This window comes from Schistocerca nitens, chromosome 2 (assembly GCF_023898315.1).
Source record: "Schistocerca nitens isolate TAMUIC-IGC-003100 chromosome 2, iqSchNite1.1, whole genome shotgun sequence".
Taxonomy (NCBI): Eukaryota; Metazoa; Arthropoda; class Insecta; order Orthoptera; family Acrididae; genus Schistocerca; species Schistocerca nitens.
In genome coordinates, this window is record NC_064615.1 from 431323140 (window position 1) to 431329964 (window position 6825).

The window sequence follows — 6825 nt, forward strand, 5'->3', positions numbered from 1 at the left end:
GAGCAAAAAGAGGGTAATGGAACGTAGCCGAATTAAGTAGGGTGATGCTGTGGGAATTAGATTAGGAAATGAGACACTTAAAGTAGTAAATAAGTTTTGCTATTTGGGGAGCACAATAACTGATTATGGTCGAAGTAGAGAGGATATAAAATGTAGACTGGCAATGGCAAGGAAAGCATTTCCGAAAAAGAGAAATTTGTTAACATCGAGTATGGATTTAACTGTCAGAAAGTCGTTTCTGAAAGTATTTGTATGGAGTGTAGCCATGTATGGAAATGAAACATCGACGATAAATAGTTTGGACAAGAAGAGAATAGAAGCTTTCGAAATGTGGTACTACAGAAGAATGCTGAAGATTAGATGGGTAGATCACATAACTGATGAGGGGGTATTGAATAGAATTGGGGAGAAGAGAAATTTGTGCCACAACTTGACTAGAAGAAGGGATCGGTTGGTAGGACATGTTCTGAAGCATCAAGGGATCACCAATTTAGTAACGGAGGGCAGCGTGGAGGGTAAAAATCGTAGAGGGAGACCTAGACATGAATACACTAAGCACATTCAGAAGGATGTAGGTTGCAGTAGGTACTGGGAAATGAGGAAGCTAGCACAGGGTAGAGTAGCATGGAGTGCTGCATCAAACCAGTCTCTGGACTGAAGACCACAAGAACAACAAAAACAACAACAACAATAAATATTTAACATTTGAATATGAAACTGTATTTGGTTTTACGAAAAACACTTTTATTTAACACAAAATTACAAAATCGCAGTATGTAAAAAGAGATTCATACGCTTTTTGTTCTGGAATTATGGAACATAATTAGGTAAGCCATTGATTGTCCCTGTTTTAAGTCTGATTTTTCTAAATAAAGAAACAAACATTTATAATCAAATTTATGGCACGGAACCATTACTTAAAAACACTTATAAAACAACGCGCCAGAACACAGTTTGTGGTTTTCAATTAATACAAACGGGTCTTTGGTTCTTTGCATAAAAGTCTGTTGTTTTGTGTACTCAGTTTCTTTGTTCTGGCATTGTTTGGTGTATTCAAATGGTTCAATTGGCTCAGAACACTATTGGACTTAACTTCTGAGGTCATCAGTCCCCTAGAACTTAGAACTACTTAAACCTGACTAATCTAAGGACATCACACACATCCATACTCGAGGCAGGATTCGAACCTGTGACCGTAGCGTTCGCGCGTTTCCAGACTGTAGCGCCTAGAACCGCTCGGACACTCCGGCCAGCTTTTTGGTGTATTACTAAGAAGTTTTTTATGAATGTTATGTCATTTTATGTTGAATAATATGACTTTGTTTCAATTTGAACTCACTTTTGTTTTCATCTGCGACTATAGTTGCCCAGGTAATGAAAAAATAAGTTTCAATTACGAACCAACGAATTGTCTCCATTCGTATCAGTATCAAGCCTGTAATCCCTTGACAATGCATCCTCTTTTTGCAGGGAAATTGAATTCAAGATTAATCTTCAACACTCAACTTACCCAAGAGCATAAGGTACGCCTTAAAGCGTTGAATTTGCTAGAAGGCGTTATAAGCGATTAACCATTTCTTCACCATTCAAATTCGAATTTATTCAACTTAGCATACTTATTGTAAAATCTGCAGACGTTAATGCTTAATTGGGAAGGAATTAGTTCCAATTAGTTTGCTTGTCCGGCAATTCATATCTCGGACGTGTTTAAGGATAGCTGAGGTTTCACTGCCAATTCATATCTCGGACGTGTTTAAGGATAGGTGAGGTATCACTATTACAGTCCACTACCAGAGTTTTCTGCGAAGTTACCAATACTCACCACACTTTTCCACATGCAATCCTCTTACTGTAACACAACGACAAGAATGATGGAAAAACAGATATTGTTCCACTTCAGATACACAGTATCCTACTCATAATTTTCGATGTCAAAAGGCGATCGTTTGTACATCCGGGACGTTCCGAATAATAAAAAAAAAAATTATTGTGAAACTCATTTTAATGCAGCAAGAGCTGGCATTGCTTGCGGGGGGAGCGACTATTAAAACTTAGTTTTGCCGGCCGAAGTGGCCGTGCGGTTAAAGGCGCTGCAGTCTGGAACCGCAAGACCGCTACGGTCGCAGGTTCGAATCCTGCCTCGGGCATGGATGTTTGTGATGTCCTTAGGTTAGTTAGGTTTAACTAGTTCTAAGTTCTAGGGGACTAATGACCTCAGCAGTTGAGTCCCATAGTGCTCAGAGCCATTTGAACCAAAACTTAGTTTTGGAAAACAACCACAACTCGCACTTAGCAGATTTTTTTTATCGATTTCGCTCTTCAAGTGAACAAGAGCATCATCAGAATACACAGTTTACAGTAGCCTGACAGCATTGAAGATAGCGTTTGAAGTTGGCTGACTAAACTGGCTGCACTATAGTATGAATCTTAGGTTTAAAATACGTTTAAAGTACAGCAGTAAATGGTGACATTGATAGCGCCAAAGATGAAATTCCTATGTCATCATTTACTACTGTAATTTAAACGTACTTTAAACTTATGGTTAAATACTACAGTACGGCCAGTTTAAACTTTAGAGCTGTCAGCAAACTTTATAAACGCTTTGTTCAGTGCTTAGCCAACTTAATACTGTATATTCTGAGATGTTCTTATCATTTGAAGAGCGAAACCAGTAAATAAAAAGCGCAAAGTGTGACTTGTGGCTGTTTACAAAACCTAATTTTAATAGTTTAGACCATCGGCATTTCAATCAATGAAGAAGCAATAGTTCAGCTAGGTTAGCATAGCAGAGAAATCTGGCAGCAGCCTGTATGAGAAAACCCAGGCGTATGCTTAAAGATATTTGGGCAAAGTGTGGTGAACTTAAATCAGGATGAAATAGGAGCAGACCTAGGGCGTATTTTTGCTAAACAGCACAGAATGAAAGTTTTCGTTACAATTCCACTGGGGACACCTGGCTCCAATTCTTGATGTAAAACGCTTCAACTTCTGCTGGAGGGCCAGCCAAGACACTATCATCAGCAGAAGCGATGGTAATTACTGAAAAACACCCAGTCCAGACCGATCTAGCTGTAGCAACATCCTGCGTGTATATACAAATGTCATCTCACAAACGGAGAATTGGGTATTCTAAGACTGCACATTGACCGAGGTTGCAGATCCGACGATTTCGTGAATGTAAAACTCCTGGAGTAATTATTTTGTTTTTTGTTTCAAGGACTCTTCGTGTAGTTTTCTTTTCCACCTGTGCCCCAGAAAATACGATTTTCTGTTTCCGATTGAAGCTGTTTGGGTCACAGATGAAACCTACATGTCTCCACGCCCATTATAACACGAAAACATTGCCATATGTTTCAGTACCCCGTGCAACCGCTCGGGCGGGAAGGAATGAATTCTTTCTCAGCAAACCGTCAAAGTACAGTTAATATATCTATTTTCCGGTACCAAAACTCAGGAGGAGAGGGAACGGCTAGGCCGGCCGGAGTGGCCTTGCGGTTCTAGGCGCTACAGTCTGGAACCGTGCGACCGCTACGGTCGCAGGTTCGAATCCTGCCTCGGGCATGGATGTGTGTGATGTCCTTAGGTTAGTTAGGTTTAATTAGTTCTAAGTTCTAGGCGACTGATGACCTCAGATGTTAAGTCGCATAGTGCTCAGAGCCATTTGAACCTTTTTTTTTTTTTTTTTTTTTTTTTTTTTTTTTTTTTTTGGAACGTCTACGCTTATTAGCCTCTTACGACGTATAGACATAAGCGACATCGACAAGATTTGTAATTCTGTTTAGTAAGCTGTTCCGGAAAGATTTGTTCCCGGTTTAGCTATCAGACAACACCAATACTTTTCTTACACCAAATAACACACCGCAGTCTTTCGCGGATGAAATAACACAAAAGTGACTGAAACTCATCGAAGCTATATAATACCCATTAGCACAACTTTTTTCATCGTGGTCGGCCAATTCTACTTGAATAAGCTGCCTCTTCGCTTCCGTAGAAATACAAATGTGTTTTACAAATCCTCCGGGAATTTTAATGAGCAAAACATCTGCACTCCAGACTTACCGCAGAAGAGAGCCAATGTACCCCTCCTTCCCCCACCCCCTCTTGCCCTTCTCATGCATCTTCCTTCGGGCGCCTTTCTAAACCTGCAGATTAGTTGGTTCGGATTTAGAAACCTACAGATTATGCTGGCGATTCCGTCACAAGCAGAAATGAACGAAAACCTTCGTACAAACCGCAAAAATACATTTCAAATGCAAAGGAAGCTGTCAGCAAAAAAAACTTTTACTTACCAAGGGCTGACAAATAGTCATAGCCTCTCTTTAGCAGTTCGACTACTTTGCACTGCAGGACGTAAACATGCGCTCTTTACTCTGACCGGCGGTTCGGACGGTCTTTATTATGATAATAACACAGAAACAAAAGGCATGAAAAATAGGAAAATGAATGTAAATTGGAGGAAACGGATAAATAGAAGAGGCCCCTTAGACTTTTTACTTTCACTTTAGCAGGATATCTCTTTGAAAACTCTGTCTACCAACTGGGCTGATGCAATGAGATGTTACTCCTTGTGGGAAGCAAATTTTTGATCTGCTTTCGTGGTGGTGCATTGCGGGCTGAGATACGATACAGTAATGACGACATATTCACATTTCCTTCAGTAGATCGTGTGCATGATAGCAACGCAAAGCAAGTTTCTCCTGGACGGTATCACAGTAGGTGGCTCATATGCATTAAATGTTCACAAATATCTGGTCAGCTTCTCTTATGGATAGATTTTATGAAGACACGTACGAAAGGACAGAGAGCACATATATAATAAAGCGATGATTTCCATGATCCCTTCAGTGCAGATGCAGACCCAACTCGAACTCTTACGGAAATCAGCAAGATGACGCGAGTAATGAGGCTAACGAGCAGGGGCACTATATCAGAAGCGTGTGGTGTAAGTTGAAAATTTGGATCTGACGGGAGACGTGCTAGGGTAGTCGAAGCGGCTGTGCTGACCGCCGTGTCCAGAGGGTGTGGTGGTCAGCGCAACTGCCTAGTAAGCAGAGGATCCGGATTGGAATCCCGGCCCAGCACAAGTTTTCAACTTAACCCACTGACATAAATCAGTTCCCGCCGGCAGCTAATGTCTTTAATTCCTCTGTGTCTTGACTCGTGGTGGCTGCAGGGCGGAGATAGTGTCTGTTCTCTTGAACATGTCCGAAGAAAGAGACACCACATATATACAAAATACAAAGGAGTGTCTGTAGACAATTTCTTGTGTATCACAGTATTTTATCTCTTTAAATGATACGTTACCTGAAGTCCACTGTCAGTTTCATGAAGCAGTATCAAAGGGGATTCATCAGTATTGGGTAAAATGACTATAATTTTTTTTTCTATCTGATACTGAGAGAAGATTGTAAATTAGTTGAGGAGAAAAAGTATCAAAATTTCTTAAAGATTTATAGTCTTTGCTAGGCGTTGACAATAAAGGTCACATAAACTAAAATGGAAAAAAATATGGTGCTGACAGTGGACTGTGATAAGCGATTCCATATGCCTGACGAAGGGAGCTGAAGAAATTCATCGAATTCTTTTCGGGTAAGACGACATATTTCGACTACTGAGAAAAGCAAATTACCATAAAGGAGGACTTCATCTAGTTCACTTATACCATAGTAATAAACGAAATTTAGACAAATGAAAGAATAAAAAAATAAGTAACGGGAAAAGTTATTTCCATCGAGTAACGATTCATCATTAAGTCGCTACTTTTCATTGTCTTTTAAGAATGTAAAAAACTTAAATCGGGAGGGAAAGTAGTTAACTTATCTATGAGGTTCCAAGGGAACAAGACCATGTGAGTCAAAGTCACTTGGGCATGGAGCTAGTCTGTACGTAGTCAGCAGAATGCTGACTGTAAAATTTATACAAAGAAAAAACTAAAATTCTGAGCCAGTAGTTGCTTGTTGTGGTCTTCAGTCGGAGGACTGCATTACTCCGCGCTAGTCTCCCCTGTGCAAGACTGTTCGTATCTGCATAACTACTGTAACCAACATTCATCTGAATCCGTTTACTGGAGTCAAACCTTGATCTCCTTTTACGGTTTGTACACTGCCTCCTCCGCCCCTCCCTCCCCCTCCGCCCCCTCCTCCCCAACAGTCCAACCATTCCCACATTATCCAGAATGAGATTTTCACTCTGCAGCGGAGTGTGCGCTGATATGAAACTTCCTGGCAGATTAAAACTGTGTGCGCCGACCGAGACTCGAACTCGGGACCTTTGCCTTTCGCGGGCAAGTGCTCTACCAACTGAGCTACCGAAGCACGACTCACGCCCGGCCCTCACAGCTTCACTTCTGCCAGTATCTCGTCTCCTGCCTTCCAAACTTTACAGAAGCTCTCCTGCGAACCATGCAGAACTAGCACTCCTGAAAGAAAGGATATTGCGGAGACATGGCTTAGCCACAGCCTGGGGGATGTTTCCAGAATGAGATTTTCACTCTGCAGCGGAGTGTGCGCTGATATGAAACTTCCTGGCAGATTAAAACTGTGTGCGCCGACCGAGACTCGAACTCGGGACCTTTGCCTTTCGCGGGCAAGTGCTCTACCAACTGAGCTACCGAAGCACGACTCACGCCCGGCCCTCACAGCTTCACTTCTGCCAGTATCTCGTCTCCTGCCTTCCAAACTTTACAGAAGCTCTCCTGCGAACCATGCAGAACTAGCACTCCTGAAAGAAAGGATATTGCGGAGACATGGCTTAGCCACAGCCTGGGGGATGTTTCCAGAATGAGATTTTCACTCTGCAGCGGAGTGTGCGCTGATATGAAACTTC

At 41.7% G+C, this 6825-nt stretch overlaps 2 non-coding genes across 2 annotated transcripts; both read right to left on the reverse strand.

The window, feature by feature from the left end:
• Positions 1-6240: 6240 nt before the first annotated feature.
• Trnas-cga (transfer RNA serine (anticodon CGA)) lies at positions 6241-6314 on the reverse strand. The gene has a single exon. It is a non-coding gene; the product is annotated as a tRNA-Ser (tRNA).
• Positions 6315-6542: 228 nt separating this feature from the next.
• On the reverse strand, positions 6543-6616 carry Trnas-cga (transfer RNA serine (anticodon CGA)). The gene has a single exon. It is a non-coding gene; the product is annotated as a tRNA-Ser (tRNA).
• Positions 6617-6825: the final 209 nt, after the last annotated feature.